Below are 20,914 nucleotides of genomic sequence, written 5' to 3'. Positions count from 1 at the left end.
AAGGTGCATCTTATACTTTGAAAAATACGGTAACAATTAGCTCCTACATGGGGTTACATAAAGGTCAATAGAATTCAGGGGGGGGGGTGGACTAAGTTCACTTGGGGCTACATAGGGATTCTAGATTAATTTCTCTTTTAACTCTGCTCCCAAGATTCTGCTACTCCTTCTCTCACAATCATCTCCCTTATTCTCTCCATCTCAGGAATCCTAGGCTAGCTCATAAACTGTCAATACCAACATGTTTATTTTTATTTATTAAATATGCCACCCATGTCACTGTTGAGTGATTTTATAATCTTGCATAGCTTCTTCTCTGGTAATATTGTATGCTAACCAGAGCATACAAAACATCTGGACCTGCACTGCATATCAGACATAAATACAATCAAACAAGTCCAGAGATACTTCACAAGAAGAGTCCTCCACTCCTCTGCCCGCAAGAGAATAACGTATACCACCAGACTTGAAATTTTGGGCTTAGACAACTTAGAAGTATGCCGCTTTCCATCTGATCTACGTGTAGTACATAAAATTATCTGCTACAATGTCCTACTTGTCAATGACTGCTTCAGCTTCAACCACAACATTACATGAGCACATAATAGATACAAACTCAAGGTAAATCGCTCCAAATTCGATTGCAGAAAATACGACTTCAACAACAGAGTGGTCAATGCCTGGAATGCACTACCTAATACTGCAGTTTCTTCCCCAAACCCACAAAACTTTAACTGTCTACTGTTAACTTCACCCCATTCCTAAGAGGTCTGTAAGGGGCGTACATAAGCACACCAGTGTGCCTACCATCCCTGCCCTAATGTTCCCTTTTATTTGTATCCATTTCATGTATTCATAATCATGTTTATACTTATATCTGTTATCTAATACATGTTTGACTAAACAAACAAACAAAACATACAAAGCATTATCTCCTTCACTTATTTTTCTGGGCACAATGAAATTGTTGTTTACATTTTCCTCAAGGGTGGAAGAGCTTATCTGTTGGTGGGTTTCTTCCTATTCAAGAATGAACCAAGAATATGACTGTTGTAAGGTCCTATCCCTGTACAATTATCTAAATTGAAATCCTCTCGCTAATGACATCAGTAGACTAAATTGTCCCTTTCAACTGTATCATTCTAATATTCCAAGAGCAGACATCCCATAAATTTGTACAAAGGCACACACGTAGAAGCTTCTTCCAACATTTCCTGTAACTGACTACTTAGAAATAAGGGGAATGGCACTGATTCAAAAAAATGCTTTGCTTAAGACTTCATGGAAGAGAAGAACCCCTTGAAGATCTGCATAATCAAAACAACTATGTAAATCTATGTACATCCCCACTTTAGAAGGGAGGGAGAGTTAGTCCTAAATTTTAGCTCACTTATTGGAGTCTCTGTATCAGCAAGGGGAGCTGGGTATAGACCAGGGGTCAGCAACCTTAAACACTCAAATGTCCTAACCGGAAGCCCCTTGTTCAGTTCTGGAGGCAACCAGAAATCCAGTTCTCCCACCAGAGTCTCCTCCTAGTTCTGCGTCCTTTTTCCTCTACCTGTCATAATCAAAAGCCCTATCAATTGTGGAGCCAACCTGCAACAGGGAGCCACATCAGAGGGATGAAAGAACCACATGTGGCTCCAGAGCTGCGGATTGCTGACCCCTAGTTATAGACTCCGATGTAAGTGTATCATTATTGTTAAAGCATTTCATTCAGAAAATTCCTTTTCCTAAAAAGCAGCAGGTAAGGTCCATAGATAATTGATCTAGATGCCATTAAATAGTTTAAAACAGTACATAGATGGTTTCAGCAATATGGAATGATCCTGTACATGAAAAGATATACCCGCTGGATTGGAGGTAATTAATTTTGAACTTCCGCAATAGTTAATGCTCTTTTTGACCATGAAGAAGACATGAAATAAAAAAACAAAATTGCAATTGCTGCATTTCTCATTCTGTTAAAGGTCAGGAAGAGAAGTTCAGGGAAAGCTACCATGTAATTAGATAAAGCTGAAATCTTATTTCGGAGGAAATGATTTAAATCAGTCTTCCCAATCTGGATGCCCTTCAAATGTATGGATCAATTCAGATAATTCCAGGCCAAATTGCCTGGAAAATTCTGGGAGTAAAAATTCACACAATCCAGATCCAGTTTGATTAGGACTATTTTAAGTAAATGAGAAAAAATATTATCTTTATAATCATTTACAGTGTAATTAATTCCAAATGCACCACTATTTCAATTCCACACTTGAAATATTTCACTGGTCCCAAGAATACTTGTACTTTTGTAGGGGAGACCTTCTTTACACATGAAGGTGGTCTAGTTGTACACCTGTTCTGACACCCACCCACCCCCGGCCTGTGAATAAACCAGAACACAGGCTTGGCTGTTTGCCACTATTTAATTACTAAGATAACAAATCCTTTGGCTAAGGGCCTAGACAACTCACATTCAATAGAATTGCTTGGCAGCAACCCAGATAGTTCAAATGAAGCAACGCAGATAAGCCCAATGAACAGACACAGCTAGAATACAGACAGATTTTCTATTAGTTCGAACGGTTGTTTCCTGCAAATGTCCCCTCCCAACGCCTCACTTATAAACTCTCTTGGGAGGGGCCAATCCACAACCACCTGTGCTTAATTGTCTTCTACGAGACTGCCTACGGAGTTGCTTCTTCCATTTCTCAGCCCTTCTCAATCGAGCATCAGGGACAAACTGCCTTTGATCCTCCCCACCGCTCCATACTTCAGGGGCCTCCTGATGGCCAACCAGCCTCTCTGGTCCCTGTTCTGAGTCTGAACCCTACACAGGATCCTCCACATCTTCCATGGCAGACTCACATGGTTCCTCGCTATCTGAGTTCATCAGCAGCTCAACCGGATCCTGCTGGGCCACAACAGGGCACTATCTAATAAAATGAAATTCAATGGTAAAAAGAGTAAGGTTCTACATTTAGGCAAGAAAAACAAACAAGACTAAAACAAACCACTGATACTTGTGATTCTACACTTTGCTACTGGGGCACAATGGTTCAGTGGTTACAGATGCTCAGCTTGTCAGCTGGAGAGTTGACAGCCCAGTTCAAGACCTGAGCCCTGTGCAATAGGATAAGTTATTCGCTCCAGCTCCTGTCCATCTAACAGTTTGAAAGCCTGCAAGTGCAAATAGACTAATAGGTACCACTTAGGGGGAAGGTAACAGCATTCCATATGCCTTTAGTTCCTAGCTATCCGGCCACATGACCATGGAAATTGACTTTGGACAACACTGGCTTTCACGGCCAAGAAACAAAGATGAGTACCATGCCCTAGAATCAGTGGTGGGTTGCAAGCGGTACACCCCGGTACGGCATACCGGTGCCTCCCAGAGCACCGGGTACCGTTCCAGTATGGTGGTCTGGAGAGCCCACCCACCCGCCCAAGCTCTTACCTGTATTTGAGCTCTTTGGTGCTTCTGTGCACGGAGTGCACAGCGCCTCCCCGATGCTCTGCTGAGCAGCTGGAGCGTTTTGGAGGCTTGCGGAGGAGTCGCAAGAGGTAAATATGCAGGCATGCACTGTGAGCGTGTGCACATGCGCTGCAAGCATTCATGTGGTGCCGGGCCCCGTTGCAACTGTACCAGTTGCAATGGAATCCGGAACCCCCCACTGCCTAGAATCAAACATGGCTGACAGGGAAACAATTCTAGTGCTCTACTAATTAATATATTGTGTAATGTGTAACTCAGGAAGTAGTTCTGTAATTAAGTGGACCTTCTTTAAGATTTTTGGCCTTTTCAATGCAATCAATAGCTTTATGTGGCCAGTTGAGACAAGGCAGAGCCTTACTTCTAAAATTAGATCAAAACCTTGCCAAAGACTGGCTACTTGGTATAGCAAATTCAGAAGAATTGGAGGAGGGGGGACCACTTTAGAAGCAAAGTGAGAAATTAGATCAGAAAGTATTTTTGACTGGATCAGTGACAACCTGGAGAAAGGATTGTGTAACATATTTTCAACCAATTTGTAATGTTATGTCTGCATGCTGTAGCAAGGAGAACATGTGGACAATTGCCATGCTTCCTGCAGGCTCAAAGACAAGGCACCAGTGATACTATCAGGAGTACAACTGCACTCATCCTTCTTGTAGAATTATGTCTATAGCTCAGACATAAATCAGAGTAGCAAGAATAAACAAGGGAAACAGTAAATGAAGAGGCAGAGGCAGTGTGGATTGTTTTAAAAAAATAGAATCTTACCTGTTTTCTAAGAATCTTCATAAACTATACTAATCTGAAGTAGTTCTGTTGATTAGCAGAGTTACATGAAACTGTCAACCATGGAAAAAAGGAAGCAAATACCGTTTTTTATGTGGTCCAATATGACTCTTCTATCAATTTTCTCTTCATTCCAACAACTTTTTGGTTCAAATTACCTTGAATCATCAACTGACTGACAGTAAGAATTCTCTATCAACCAATTATGGGATTAAATGATGCATAAATATTGAGTCAATGCAAGTTGTATTTTGAACGATCTCTAAGTGACATAACCCTTCCAAATTATTGTGCTGTTCAAATATGTCAAATATTACATTAGTACACGCCATTTGGCATTCTGATCCCATTCAGCAGCATTTTATACACAACAATGATAAACTGCAGTGACACAGCTTTGAAGGTTTTCTCTAGCTAACACATTCTTTGCTTTCGAAGTTGCTCAATGTTTACATTTCGTTGCAAAGAAGAAACACAATAAAGTAGAAAATTACACAAAGATTTCCAAGCTCTGCTTTAATTACCCATTTCCTTGAGTTTTCGGTTTGTGTGTGCCTGTCTCTGTCTGTGTGTCTGTGTCTGTGTCTATGTATATAATCAATTTTGGTCTATCATTGTGACAGATCCTCATTTTCCATAGGCATTTGATTCAGTACAGTTTATAAATACCTTGGTAGTTGAAGAGACAATACTATATCTGAACAGGAACATGTGGCTTTATGCCATGGCTTGTTCCTAATTCCATAAGTGTTCATTCAGCTATGTCAAATTACTACTGCTGGTGCCATTTCTGTTTTCTGGCTTGCTGGTATGCTATCTACTTATTCTTCAGTGCTAAGAAAATTCATTATTTTGCTTAATGACTCCATTGAAACATTTTTTTCATACTTTCAAACAAGAGCCAAGGTGGCGCAGTGGTTAAATGCAGCACTGCAGGCTACTGCTAGATCAGCAGGTCAGCGGTTCAAATCTCACCGGCTCAGGGTTGACTCAGCCTTCCATCCTTCCGAGGTGGGTAAAATGAGGACCCAGATTGTTGGGGGCAATATGCTGACTCTCTGTAAACCGCTTAGAGAGGCCTGAAAGGCCTATGAAGCGGTATATAAGTCTACTGCTATTGCTATTGCTAATACTTTATTTAAAAAGAATAATGCCAATGGACCACAGAATAATGGGTAGTCACATTGTTTGGAACACTAGGAATACATCATTCTTAAACAAAATACAAGAATTACGTTTACAATTAATAATTAAAAAAAAACCTTTGGGCCAATCACTATTTCACAGAAATGTCTTAGATGGATCGCTATTCATAAAAAGCAATCACAACTAAGAAGTCTTCAGTTTTTCAGACTTTCCACCATCAGCAACTACAGTTTAGGCAGCAATGTGTGTGTTGTTTTTCTCTTTTAGTTGAATGTGTCTACTGACCTTCAGGTCAGCCGTGATTCTTGGTGACTTCCTAGACAAATCCAGGCAGTTTTATTGGCAATGTTTTCATTCTGTTTGCCTTTGTCTTCTTCCTAGAGCTGAGTTATGAGTAGATATTTATAGATGTGAATTGCCTTGAAAAAAATGTCAATGTACTGCACATCTCATAACATTTAAATGTGCTTTAATGGCTTTCCAGATCTTATACACGTGTGTGCATTCAAAGCTGCTTCACCAACTCTGGACATATAATCTGCACATTCACTAGTGGGAAACAGTTTTCCAGTGATTATGCCTATAGTAATAGCAGTAGTACTTAGACTTATATAACGCTCAATATCCCTTTACAGCCCTCTCTAAGCGGTTTACAGAGTTAGCATATGGCCCCCATTTTACCAACCTTGGGAGAATGGAAGGATAAGGCAACCTTGAGCCGGTCAGAATTTAACTACTGGCAGTCGACAGAGTTAGCCTGCAATACTGCATTCTAACCACTGTGCCACAGCTCCTATATATTCATTCCCCCCAGTGGTGGGTTTCAAAAATTGTTTGAACCTACTCTGTGGGTGTGGCTCCTTTGTGGGCGTGGCTTGCTGCCCATGTTACTGGATATGAAGATGCCGACGACACTTGTCAGAACCACCTTAAATTACCTCACACACAGCACTGGCATGCATAAGAATATGATATAAACTTGTTTTTTAAAAGGCATCTTTGGTTTGCGTTAAAACAACTGCAACACACGCAATGTTCTGATTGCACCACAAATGCAGTAGTCATCCTTACCTTTCACAGAGCCACTGAGTTTTATAAATATGAGCATGATAGTGTAGAATAATCATATCCAAGGACCAGTGGTGGGTTTCAAAAAATTTTGGAACCTCTTCTGTAGGTGTGGCCTGCTTTCCGGGTCCACTGGTGGAACCTCTTCTGACCGGTTCGGTAGATTTGATGAACCGGTTCTACCAAATAGGTGCGAGCTGGTAGGAACCCACCTCTGATTCCCCCCACCCTTTCCTAGTCTTTTAAGAACCAGATCAGAAGAGGAAAGCAGAAGAGTTGTTGAGGTAAGGACATTATTTTCATATATCATTCAGATGCTACCTTTCCCTAAACTGTTTCCCTAAAGCAGGAGTCAGCAACCTTAAACATCAAAGAGACATTTGGATCTGTTTCCCACAGGAAAAAACACACCAGGAGCAACAAAAACTATTGGGAAACAAAAAGCTCAATAAATTGTGTGCCAGTGGGTGTCACACACTGGCGGTTGTGACACATATTTTGAGTGACAGGGAGCCACAGCAGAGGGATGCTACTCCAGAGCTACGGATTGCTGATCCCTGCCCTAAAGTGATGTAGAAACACTCAAGGTCAAATATTACCTACAAAGGCTATTTTGTGCCCTTCATTTCTTGTGCCTCCTCAATTGTTATAGACAAAAAACAAAACAAAACACCCATGACTGGAAAGCTCTTCACAATCATGTTGCATTCATTAGCACGGGATGTATGGAAATGAAATTTAGATAGGCAGTTGGCAGGGGGAGGGATCACTGAAACATCTGGCTTTTTCTTGAAGTATAGCAATGATGTCTTACTACGGTCCTAATTAAGCCAATTTTGATAGATAACCGGAACAGTACGTGGGAATGACCTGGGATACAGAAGGAAGAACTGCAGAATAAATAGCAGACAAAATTACAATCTGCAAAAGCATGTGAGACTTTCTCCTTAGTTTGTTTTTGGAGAGCAAAAGTGAGGGGTGGGAGAGCTACTTTCAGATTTGCAAGATTCTGCTAATGTAACCTTACAAATAAAGGTAAAGCTAATATTTCTCGCTAGGCTTCTTGTCTGGACTAAAATGGACAGCTCTTTGCTCCATTCTTTGCTCCACCTTTAAAGCCCTACATGGCTTAGGACCAGCATACCTGCGAGATCGCCTACTGCCACACTCCTCCCAGCGGCTGGTAAGATCCCACAGGGTTGGCCTCCTTCAGATGCCGTCAGCCAGATAATGTCGGCTGGTGGCTCCCCGGAGGAGAGCCTTCTCTGTGGTTGCCCCGACCCTTTGGAATGAACTACTCCCAGAAATCCAGACCTCACCCACTCTCATGGCCTTCAGAAAAGCTGTCAAGACCTGGCTTTTCCTGCAGGCCTGGGGCTGTTGACCTCATTGTTGAGGTCCAGCCCCCACTGAAATGAATGTATCTGTGTCGTTTTAACTTGTCTTATTTTCTTTTTATTTTCTTTTATTTTCTTTCTTTTCCCTTCTGTAAGCTGCCCGGAATCCTTCGGGATTGGGCGGCCTATAAATAAAATTAAACTTACAAACTTACATTCCTTTCACCAACCTGGCATTTTACGGAGTACTATAAAGATACTGTATATATGTAAATATAAAGTCTAGGTGGCTCAGTGGCTAAGATGCTGAGCTTGTCGATCAGAAAGGTCGGCAGTTGGGAGGTTCGAATCCTTAGTGCCGCGTAACGGAGTGAGCTCATGTTACTTGTCCCAGCTTCTGCCAACCTAGCAGTTCGAAAGCATATAAAAAATGCAAGCAGAAAAATAGGGACCACCTTTGGTGGGAAGGTAACAGCGTTCCGTGCGCCTTTGGCATTCAGGCATGCCGGCCACATGACCACGGAGATGTCTTTGGATAACACTGGCTTTTCGACTTCGAAATGGAGATGAGCACCGCCCCTAGAGTCGGGAACAACTAGCACGGCGCAAGGGGAACTTTTACCTTTACCTTAACCCTACAATAAAGGCAGAGCTAATATTTCTCGCTAGGCTTCTTGTCTGGACTAAAATGGACAGCTCTTCTCTCCATTCCTTTTATCAATCTGACATTTTATGGAGTACTATAAAGTTCTGAGTCACTCACAGTGCTTTTAAGATCAGCTTCAGTTGTTTTGTAAAATATCTAAAGGTACTGAAAGGGGAAGACATCTTTTAAAGTATTCCTTCCCCTGACTTTTTCTTACTGTTTTAGTTTGACAATGCTATAACAGACAAAAATGTAAAAATTATGGGTTTTATTGGTAAGGTTTTTCATAATATGCAGGTCTTGTGAAACATTCATTCCATATTTGATATATGCAACGATAAAGTTCTACAAAATATACATATAGTATATTTTTATTAAAATATTAAAAATATTTCAGCAATAAAGCCTCTCAGTCTCCAAGCAGAAGGAATATACAAATAGCAAAATCTTTACAATGCCACTTCAAAACCGAGGAGAGAGCAAACCAGGGAAATTAAGTAATATTCTTTGCATCTGATTCAAAATGAGATCTTAGTCACTTCAGGGAATAATTCCAGGAAAATTGACACAGAATTGCAACAAAGGCTGCATTTTAGGCATATTTATCCGGACTAAGTCTCACTGAACACTAATTTATACCCTATACATAGGGTATAGCAAGGGTGGGCTGCTTCTGGCGTTGCTGCCGGTTTGCAACCTGCGTGCAATGTCCGTGTGTGCGCGCTGTTCAATGTAAATTGTTCTGTGCGCATGCGCAGAACAATTTACAGTGAACTGCGCATGCACAATCATTAAAATCCAAAATGTCTGTGGCCAAGCGGCAGTGAGGGAATCGGTTCGGAGGCATGGCAGGCCTGGTTCTGCGACCCAGGTCTGAATTCCACTACTGGTTCGGCTGATTGATCTGGCAGCAACCCACCTCTGGAATATAGATGATTAGATTAGATTAGATTAGATTAGATTAGATTAGATTAGATTAGATTAGATTAGATTAGATTAGACAGACAGACAGACAGACATAGAGATGATGGATGGATGGATGGATGGATGGATGCTTTAGCTTTAGCTTTTATTGAACTTATATGCCGCCCTATTACCCGAAGGGACTCAGGGTGGCAAACAAACTAAATAGGGGAAAGGGGAAATACAAAAAACGAAAAGACAGACAAATACAAACAGATTAAAAACTCATCAACAGCTACAACAATTCGAGCGGGGCTGGGAACTCATCAGCCTCAGGCCTCCCAGAACAGCCAGGTTTTAACGGCTTTGCGGAAAGCCTGAAGGGTGGCGAGGGTCCGGATCTCCACAGGGAGATTGTTCCAGAGGGCCAGAGCAGCCACAGAGAAGGCCCTCCCCCGGGGGGGGTTTGACAAACGACACTGGCTAGTTGATGGAATCCGGAGGAGGCCTAATCTGTGGGATCTAATCGGTCGTGAGGAGGTAATTGGCAGAAGGCGGTCTCTCAAGTACCCAGGTCCGATACCATGTAGGGCTTTAAAAGTAATGACTAGCACCTTGAAGCGCATCCGGAGTACAATAGGCAGCCAGTGCAGCTCGCGGAGGATAGATGTGATGTGGGTGTACCGAGGTGCACCCACAATCGCTCGTGCGGCTACATTCTGGACAAGCTGCAGTCTCCGAATGCTCTTCAAGGGCTGCCCCATGTAGAGCGCATTCCAGTAGTCCAGTCTTGAGGTCACAAGGGCATGAGAGACTGTTCTGAGTGCCTCCCAGTTCAGGTAGGGACGCAATTGGTGCACCAGGCGAACCTGGATGGATGGATGGATGGATGGATAGATGGATAGGAAGGTAGGAAGGTAGGTAGCTAGCTAGACTGAGAGGCTTTATTGCTGAAATATTTTTAATATTTTAATAAAAATATACTATATGTATATTTTGTAGAACTTTATCGTTGCATATATCAAATATAGAATGAATGTTTCACAAGACCTGTATATTATGAAAAACCTTACCAATAATTATTAGAATGATATGGATGGATGGATGGATGGATGGATGGATGGATGGATGGATGGATGGATGGATGGGTGGGTGGGTGGATAGGTAGGTAGGTAGGTAGGTAGGTAGATAATTATTAGAATGATCTGGATAAATGTGCATCATTTGGCTTGATAAAATCCAACAAGGTCCATTATAAGTTTTCCTTGCTCTCAGTTGATCTCAGCGAGACCTGAGTAGCCATGCAAAAAATTATAATGATCTGAATTATAGCCAAAATGAAATGAAACATTTCTGAAAGTAGTAAAACACCCCTTTCAAATCTTTAAAGGGAGCTTAAATTTAATATGTTCATTTCAAATATGACCTGCTGATTTGGAACCCAACAATTTACTCATTCTTGCTTTTATAAATATTATTATTGCTTCTGAAATACAAACCCACACCATTCAGGTAATATTTTCCCAACTGTTTGCTATTGGTATTCACAGTGTAATGGACAGAAACATAACACTGGATATATTCTCATTTTCCCATTTTTCTGATAATGTTTGCTGTCTCTCATTCCCTCCAGCCCTATTCAGATGAAGCAATATTATCCTATGATACAATCTGGAAAACTGCTATGTTCTTTGTGTGCTTTAGTAAGAACAAGTAACAAGAGAAAATCAAATAGGTTTTGCAGATAAACATCAAATAATATGGTCCTGTCACTCCCCATTCTACCAACCTTCCTGTAGAGAAATACACATTAACGCCTCAGCTCACTTCTAAAATGTTCCATGACTTTCTTACTTCATTCCACCACTTAAGATCTCCCTTTCTTTGCCCTTCATTGATCAAGCATAACCCTCCTCGGATAGTTTAAAATATTATTTTCTCTATACTTAGGATTTTTATAAAAAAATAAAATTAGGATTTATTTTTTAAAAATCCATTTATAAAAATGGAAGAGATTGAAAAGGCAAGACAGATTGGATAGGCGAGTAACTTAAGGAGGATAAAATGGGAATAAGAATGAAGAGGATAACAAAAAAATAAAATAAAAAAATCATTTGGTTACACCATTCTTAATGAATTTCCTAGGTTTTAGGAAGTCTAAGCATTTCATATATATTCTTGATATTGCCTGATAAGAGTTTCATTATAACATACAATGTGCTGAAATTTTGTGTGATGCCATCAGGGAAAATACTGGTTCCTAAAATATATTAGCAATAACTATTTTTTCCTCAAATTGTTCAGTATGTTTTATATAGGGTAATTTTATAGCTGTTTTTGATTTGTGCATGCTTTATTTATTTTTACTGACTTCTGGAGAGGCTGCACGTATGTGACTTCCATCTCATAATGTTAACCTTTATTTCATAAATATTGGGTAGGAATATTTAAATGGAAGTACAAAGCATGATTATCACCTGTGGTTTGACGGCAACAAGTTGCGTTTACCATAGAAGTGTGATATGCCATGGTGGCTCAGTGGTGAGAATGCAGTACTGCAGGCTATTTCTACTGACTGCCAGAAGTTTGGCAGGTTGGTTCTCACCACTTCAAGATTGACTCAGCCTTTTGTCCTTCTGAGGTCAGTAAAATGAGGACTCAGATTATTGGAGGCAATATGCTGACACTGTAAAACACTTAGAGGGGGCTGGAAAGCACTGTGAAGTGGTATAGACGTCTAAATACTATTGCTATATTTAATTTAAACTAAAGCATCTTACAGAATAACAGAGTTGGAAGGGATCTGGGAGGTCTTCTAGTCTAACTTCCTATTCAGGCATGGAACCCTATACCATTCCAGACAAGTGATTATCCAAGCCCTTCTTTAAAACTTCCAGTTTTGGAGTATCCATAACTTCTGAAGCAAGTTGTTCCACTGATTAGTTGTTCTCATTGTCAAGAAATTTCTCCTTAGATCTAAATTGATTCTCTGCTTGATTAGTTTCCATCTATTGCTTCTTGTCCTGCCTTTGGAGAATAGCTTGACTCCCTCTTCTTTGTGGCAGCACCTTAGATATTGGAACATCATTATCATATCTCCTCTAGTCCTTCTTTTCGTTAAACTAGACATATCCAATTCCAGCAACCTTTCTTTATATGTTTTATCCAGGGATGAAATGCTACTGGTCTGGACCGGTTAGCCCGAATAGGTAGTATTGATTCGGACTAACCTGTATTTCTGACGATCAGCAGTAACACACAATTTATATTAGCTAGATTTGTCGGATTTCCTGCTTTCTAGCTAATCTAAATTGCCTGGCACAGCGGATTCCCTGCCCCCCACTCACTGTTCTACTTACCTTTGCAGGCACACTCGGTAGTAGGCTCATCCCATTTTGATGCTCTGCGCATGCGCGGAAGGTCCTGCACAATGTGAGCGTGTGCTCACATTGCTATGGAACTAGTAGCAAAGGTAAGCTGATTTCACCCCTGGTTTTAGCCTCCTGTCTTATCTCACAAAACTTATTTTAGCTCTCCCAAGTATAATACAGACAGCCAGTTAATAAGCCTGAGAGTAGTTACTGAAGAAGGATGGAAGAATGAGTGGGAACATAATGAGTAGGAGGGCTATTATTATTATTATTTAATACTTAAAGTGTTCCTTGCTATTATTGACTAGGAATAGAGCCAGAGACTGAAGTTGTAGAAGATTGTAACGAGGGAGGAAGCAAAATCAAAATTACAGATTCTTTTCCCCAACAAGATTCTCACTTAATTCTTCTTAAGACAATGGCTCAATTATCCCCACAAAAAGGCCCTATAGCGAAATCATCTCATGAATTGTTATTAAGACCTCACTGTATGTTTACAGCAAAGCTTGCCAAAACTGGAATAAAAACCTAACCAAACAATTTTCCCTCATGAATCAGCAGCCTTATAATTTGCCAACAAATCACACTCCCATATAGAGAAACTGGACTACACTGGAAAGTGAAGAAACTTGAGGATATAAATAAACCTGGACATTGCTCATAAGTATATAAACCCTCTTGAGTTGCGACTAGTATAAAATGTTATGATTAATAAATGCATAAATTAAAAGCAAGCAAGGAAGATCTCTTTCTGTTTGTGTTTGCCAGATAACCATTGAATATTTATAATTGTTTTAGAAGTTATTTTGAATTAATAGCATAATAGGGCAGGAAAGAGGGTTAAGTTCTTTCTTCTTTCTTTCTTGTTTTCATTTATCAAATGCTGCAGTGCTTGCAGCCATGGAATGCAAGTTGAGTATGGCAAACTTGCATGCATGGGGTTATAAACCTCAGCTGTCCTCTTTTGGGTATATAAAGCCTTCCTACTGCTACAAAATGGAGGCTGAACTTTAGGAATACAGCATGTGTAACATAGAAGGTGAAGTTAATTCTGTTTCCATTATGATCTCTCAGACATGAAATGGCTGGAGTTCATCTATTACAGGGGTGTCAAACTCAATTTCATTGAGGGCCGCATAAGGGTTGTGCTGATCTTGGGGGATATGGGGCAGTGGTGGGTTTCAAAAATTCTTCGAACCTATTCTGTGGGTGTGGCCTCCTTTGTGGGAATGGCTTGCTGCCCATGTGACCGGATGGAAGTGGCTTGCCGCCCATGTGACCGGATATGAAGATGCCGATGACACTTGTCAGAACCACCTTAAATTACCTCACACACAGCACTGGCATGCATAAGAATATGATGTAAACTTGTTTTTTAAAAGGCATCTTTGTGTTGCATTAAAACAACTTCAACACACGCAATGTTCTGATTGCACCACAAACGCAGTAGTCATCCTTACCTTTCACAGAGGCACTGAGTTTTATAAATATGAGCATGATAGTGTAGAATAATCATATCCAAGGACCAGTGGTGGGTTTCGAAAAAATTTGGAATCTCTTCTGTAGGTGTGGCCTGCTTTCCAGGTCCATGGGTAGAACCTCTTCTAATCGGTTCGGTAGATTTGACGAACCGGTTCTACCAAATAGGTGCGAACTGGTAGGAACCCACCTCTGGTGGGGGTGGCCAAGGTGGGCATGGCCTGCTTGACATCACTCAGGTCGGGAGCACCTGTGGTGGCCCCAAGCGCTCTGCCAGCAAAAACGGGATCCTGAGTGTCGCACATGGCCCTCGCAATCTCCAGTTTTGGCTTCGGTGGCCTCCTGCAACATGCAGTGATGGCCTCCTGCCACACGCAGCCCTCCTGAGTTCTGTTTTCACTGGCAGAGGCACCATGGACTGGTCTTTTGCTGGTCCTTTGCCCCATGGCCCAGATCTATGCACCCCATGGGCTGGATCCAGCCCCTGGGCCTTCAGTTTGACACCCCCGATAATAAGGCATAAAGCAGTGATTCTCAATCTTTTCATGGACCCTTTTTAAATGCCTTTTGTGACTATAGATTTAAGTCAAGATTTAAATCAAAATATTTATTCAAACCTTCGTGGACCCTCTGTGACACCACTTCCCCCAGGAGTCCGCAGGCCACAGGTTGAGAACTACTGGCATAACACATGGCATTTTTTTAACAAAAAAATTGCTCTTTGAGGCAATGCAGATAAGAAGCCCAGCTATCTTTGTTGTAAGATCAGAACTAACAGCATTTTGCAGAATTATTCATAGAAAACAAAGAAGAAATTGTGATACTTCATGTGCAAAAGGTCCCAGCTACATTCCTTGACATCTCCAGACAGAGTTCCTGGATAACAACTGCTCAAGAGTGGAGACAAGGCTGGAAAAAATGGATCAATGGAATGACTCATTAGAAGTCAGCTTCCTGTGACAGGATTGGGAAAAGGTTCTGCTAAAACCTTCAGAGACACTGCAGGTCAACCTGCAAAATGACTTCAGCAGAAGGAAGGCCTGCTTACTTTTGCTTCATTTCTTGGTTGCCATGCAAAAGGGAGGGTGAGAGTGGGAGAGCCTAGGACTCAGGAAAATGGTGCCTCAGTCAGCTAGCTATAACTTCTCCCAACTGGTGTGTGAACCAAGGTTGGTTCAATGGATAGTTATCAAAGTTGAGCGTACACCTGGACCAGGGATGGATTCCGGTAGAGACTATTACTGGTTCGCTCAGGGATGCACTGCGCATGTATGCATTTGATGTGTACGCGCTGATGCATGAGCAGTACAATTCAAATTGCTCTGCGCATGCGCAGAAGTAAAAAAACAGAATGGTGGCACCTATGGCGCCGCCGGGAGAACCAATTTGGGGCGTGGCAGACCTGAGTTGCTGCCGGTTCCAGCAACCCAAACCGCCAAGTTACTACCAGTTCAGCTGAACTGATCCGTATCAGTAGGAACTCAACACTGACCTGGACTGATTGGCCCATGTGACCTGAGGGAGAAAGTGGGGTGGGGAGGACTTATTCTTAAAATATCCCGGAGTGTGGGAATAATTTAGAGCTAACTTCACCTTTCTAAGTGCCGATAGGATGTACTCAATAAAGGATCTCTTGAACCTGAAAAAGTGCCAGTGTCCTTACTCGGAATGATGACACACTATCTATCAACATAGTTGAGCCTTCTGTAACTTGGCATCCTCCAGCGGTTGGCCATTGACAATGCCTACTGAGAATCTGAAGCTGCTGGAGTCCTTCGCATTTTGGTCAAAAGCCCAGGAGACGGAGAAGCTGGTGAGCATAGAAATGAACCGAAGAAGCAAATGGCCTGACTCAGCCTCATAAATATTTAGAATGACTCTTTCTGGTATGTAGACCCAGTTGTAACTTATGCATTCATAAAGTATCTTTAAATATGCAACAGTGGGAAGTGAACAGAAGGATTAAAAGAGTCCTTAAAATTCTCCCACAGCACATATCACGAATTACAACACATTTATGTGAAATATAACAGCCCGTTATAGCCCAAAACTATCAAAATCTTTTTTTTTCACAGCTTAATTTCTTTAATGGGGTATGTATAATAGAGGACATTTTGAAAATGATTTGGAAGAGGCACTTCAGAAAAAAGGCAAGTCCAGAACCTTTCTGTTATTCAGTAAAGATTTCCTCCCCTCCCCCCTTTCCCCCCAACCTTCCACGAGAGCTTAAAGCAGTGTTTCTCAACCTTGGCAACTTGAAGATGTCTGGACTTCAACTCTCAAAATTCCCCAGCCAGCGAATGCTGGCTGGGGAATTCTGGGAGTTGAAATCCAGACATCTTCAAGTAGCCAAGGTTGAGAAACATTGGCTTAAAGAAAAGTGGCTGCTAGCTTAAGGATTACATTGAAGATTGGCTGGCTAACGAACGACAGAGCTGCTGCAGTTATGCATTGTCCAAAGCACTTCTTTCAAAAAAAATTTAAGTAAGTATGAGCAAACCTAAAGTATAAACTGTCTTTTCCCAAACTGGTAGGATAAATTCAGGGGTGGGTGGCTCCCGGCATTACTGCCAGTTTGATGCATGTGTGTCAATATGCTCATAAACAGGTCTGCACATGCGCAAAACATTAAAAAATAGGAAAAAATTAAAAGTGTGCAATGAATATTGTTCGCACATGTGCAGAACCAAGAATCAAGATGGTGGCACCGTAAGAAAACTGGTTCAGGGGGCATGGCAGGCCTGGGTCAGTGCCAGTTCTAGCAACCCAGGCCATCAAACCACTACTGGTTCGGCTGAACCATTGGAACGGTAGGAACCTGGATAAATTATTCCAGGCAATGTGCCTGTATTCCTATTGGTAGAAAAAAAGCGTAACAAGAAGCAAATAGATATCAGCACAATTTAACTACCAACTGGTTAAAAACATTATCTTAATATTGCATTGTTACACAGTGAAGGTACAATCAAAGTAAAAAAGCCATAATAACAGAATAACAGGAGTCTCTATACTATTTTAGACAAACAGTTGTCCAGTCCCTTTTTAAAAGCTTTCAGGTTTTTTAAAAGCTTCCAGGGACAAATCAATGTAATTTATTTTCATTTGAGTTTACCAAATTCACAGCTCTAAAAGTGATATAAAAACTGGAATAGTTATGTGTCAAAAATAGCAGTTTTCCAGAGCTTGAGATATAAATCTTGGATACAAAAAACATACACAGAAATATATGTATGCGTTAGGAAAATAGCCTGCAACAAATTGTATTTCGTATGCAAGAATGCTTTATGTTAGATAAAAATTACTTAGAACAAAATATGTGTTAAATGTGCATTCAAACATTTGGAGAAGAATTGTGCTTGACAGAGAATCTAAATAGGCCTATGAACCGACTTCGACATAAGCACTTTATGGAAGACATATTATCTGAGATTACTCTAACAATATCTTGAATAATGACCTCCATGCGGAAAACAATTACAAGAAAGCTTGGATTTTATACCCAGGACACATCCTGGTAATTTAATGCTCAAATGTGATTTAATTTCTTAAATTTAGTTTTTAAAATTACGCCATTTCCAGGCAGGGCATATAATCAATGGTGGGATTCAGCCAGTTTGCACCACTTCGAGAGAACTGGTTGTTAACTTTCTGAGCAGTTTGGTGAACTGGTTGTTGGAAAAAACCATTAGGGCAGAGAACCGATTGTTAAATTATTTGAATCCCACCACAGGATATAATCAACAGTATCTTAGATAAACCTTCAAATATACAAACATATAAAAAATAAGGTCAGTAATTATGTCTGGATGTCCAGATACTTTTATACATTACTCAGCATCAAATTTCAACAAATCACTTCAATCTTCTTATTCATTGGAACAATGTGTCAAACTATCATGTAAGCAAGAGCTTTTTTTCTTTCTTTAAAGTTGTCTTCACTTGTTCCATTTATAAAACAATTTATTTTTATATGTTCCTAATTCATTCAGATAGCCTTCAATCCTCTCACTCCAGCCCACACATTATCTAATGCATTTTCAGGACCTTGAGTCAAAGACGCTTATACAATTCACCTGAATTATTTTCCATACATTTGGATAAATAACCCTCTTTACCACCTACTCAAGAACAGATTGTAGTCATCAGTGCTGAAAAACAACAACAGAAGGGTTTTATCAATAAATGTAGACTCTGACATTAACAATGTAAAGTAAGAGAGACAAAAAAAGCTTCTTTGAGCTATGGCTCATTGGTACGTCTCGTCATTTTGATGTAGGAGATTCCAAATTTAGTCCTCAGCCTTTGTGATTAAGAGATTCTCCACCAACAATAATTTACTTTAAAAAAAAAACCTTCAAGAATGTTTTCTTTTTTTAAAAAAACTCCAGTGTCTTCCTAAAAAATGGCAAATTACCACCATTAAAAAAGGTTCTACCTCGATTATAATAAAATAATATTTTATTAATAAAATATACTACTTTCATATCTTAATACATAAACTTTGGATGATGTTCTGATTTCAGAAAAAAACAGGAGTAACCATAAAGGTGGTGAGCAATTTGACTAAGGAACTATACAATAAGATCACATTTATTGTGAGCTTTGAGTGAGTTCATCAGGAATTAATTCTAAGAAGAGAGATATACCTCTGTTATTTCCACAAAAGTGAGAGAAGTAAGAGAACTGGTACAAATTTGCCATGACAAGTAACCAGAGGCGGTAAACACATACATTCCCTATCGTTTTGCAAATGATAGTGCATGCAGGCACAGATCCTTCTGCACATATGCTTTTGGCAGAAAAATGACCTAAATAGGATGCCATAGAGCCAGGCACGGGTGGGTGGAGTCACCTGTGATTTCTGCTACTGGTTCAGACAATCCGGTCCAAACCAGTAGAATTCCACCTCTGCAAGTAACAATGTAGAAGGTGATAGTAGTCTTGGATGTTCAGTATGATACACTTTAAGGGTAAGATGATAAATAAGATAATTAAGTTACAGAATGAGAAAAGGTGATTCTCAAGAGACAAAATGGATTACGATGAAAATTGGGATTGGACATCTTCTTAAAGGTGGAAGAGACATGGTGTTACAGTGGCTCTTCTCTTTTTTCTTAGATTGGTTCAACTCAGTATTGGTGGGGCCAGAAAGATAACTTCTTAGCTGCTTTAGAGTTTGACACTCTTACTTCTTTTTTTTTTCCTGATCAAAGATTCTTTTATTACATTTTCATTTTCCTTTATACAATCACTTAAATACTGTGCAGTTAAAAAAAAGAAGAAGCAATAAACAACTCATAACACTTCTATCCTACATACACCCTTCCTTCTACCCCTCCAACTTTCATTTCTCCCTTCCAACAATCCCCTCTTCTACTTCCCCTCCCCCTCAGCCATTCCTTTCTCCCCTTCCCACCATCTCACCCTCCTTACATTCCCTTCTCACTCCCTCTTAATTCCCCCCTCTTCTTTCCCTCTACACCTCGCTTCGGTGTATTTCTATATTCATTGGTCTATTTGTTTTGTACTAAAACAAAAGAAAAATAAAAGGAAAGAAAGAAGAAAAGAAAAAAAGGGAAAAAAAAGCAACAGTATCCAAGTGCATTCATTGTTCTGAAAATTGAGTCTATATTTCCACCCTCCCCCCCACCCACCCCCTGAACCCCCCTCCCTGACCCCCTTCCGACTTCCCAGGTCCCATTCCCGGCATCGTTCTTTATCAAGCAAAGTCTGGAGTATATTGAAACCAAATAGATTAGAAGTTACAAGATAATAATAAATAAAAAAAATAAAGAACAAAAAAGAAAAGAATAATAAAAAGAAAAAAAAGGGGGGGGGAAACCCCCCCCAAGAAAGAGAATTCAATATACTCTCTAACATTAAACTCAGCTTCTCATTATTTTTAAAATCTTAAACAATGTCTTTACCTGCTTCCGCATATAAATTCTAAACCTCCCATCCTGCCTTTACCCGTGTCCGCATATATATTTTATCCTCATGCATTGCTCCTCTCATATTTACTCCACCCTCGTGTAGACTCTCCAGATAATCTTTCTTAACCTTGTATTCAAATAACAATTTATACAAAAATCAGCTTACATTCTGGATCAAGGTAATCTAATTGAACTTTCACTACCCTTCCATCTACCCCACGCCACCCGACTCCATTCATCCCAAACCACAATCCAAGAAAACTATGATCTCCGCTCTCCTCGCCCCAAAGAATAGATCATGCACAGTTTAAATTAAGATTCAAACAAGTCTTATATAAGTCCCATACAATATATGTCCAAATTCAGCACCGCTTCTTTCAGTCTCAATATCTCTTCATCGGTATACAGCTTTGTCATTTTATACCAGACAGGAGTCCTGAAATTTTATTCAAATTAAAGATTTAAGAAGTATTTTAAAGGCATAGCTGGATCTTTATTCTTTACTCTTCTGCCCTTCCGGAGGGGAAAGCAACACCCTCCGCCTTGTAGCCACGTGTCCCGCTGCTTATCTTCTCCTTCTCCTTGTCTTTCTCCAAGTCCGGGTGAATCAGGAAGTCCCGCCTTCAGAGTTTTGTAGTAAAAATCTCGGGCTTCACAAACAGAATTGAGACGATATTTTTGGTTCTCAAATGTGACTGTGATACCAGATGGCACTTCCCATTTATATTGTATCTGAGAATCTCTGAGTTTTTCAGTTAAGAAAG

The sequence above is a fragment of the Thamnophis elegans genome, chromosome 9, assembly GCF_009769535.1.
Source record: "Thamnophis elegans isolate rThaEle1 chromosome 9, rThaEle1.pri, whole genome shotgun sequence".
Taxonomy (NCBI): Eukaryota; Metazoa; Chordata; class Lepidosauria; order Squamata; family Colubridae; genus Thamnophis; species Thamnophis elegans.
This window is presented reverse-complemented; position numbering follows the sequence as displayed.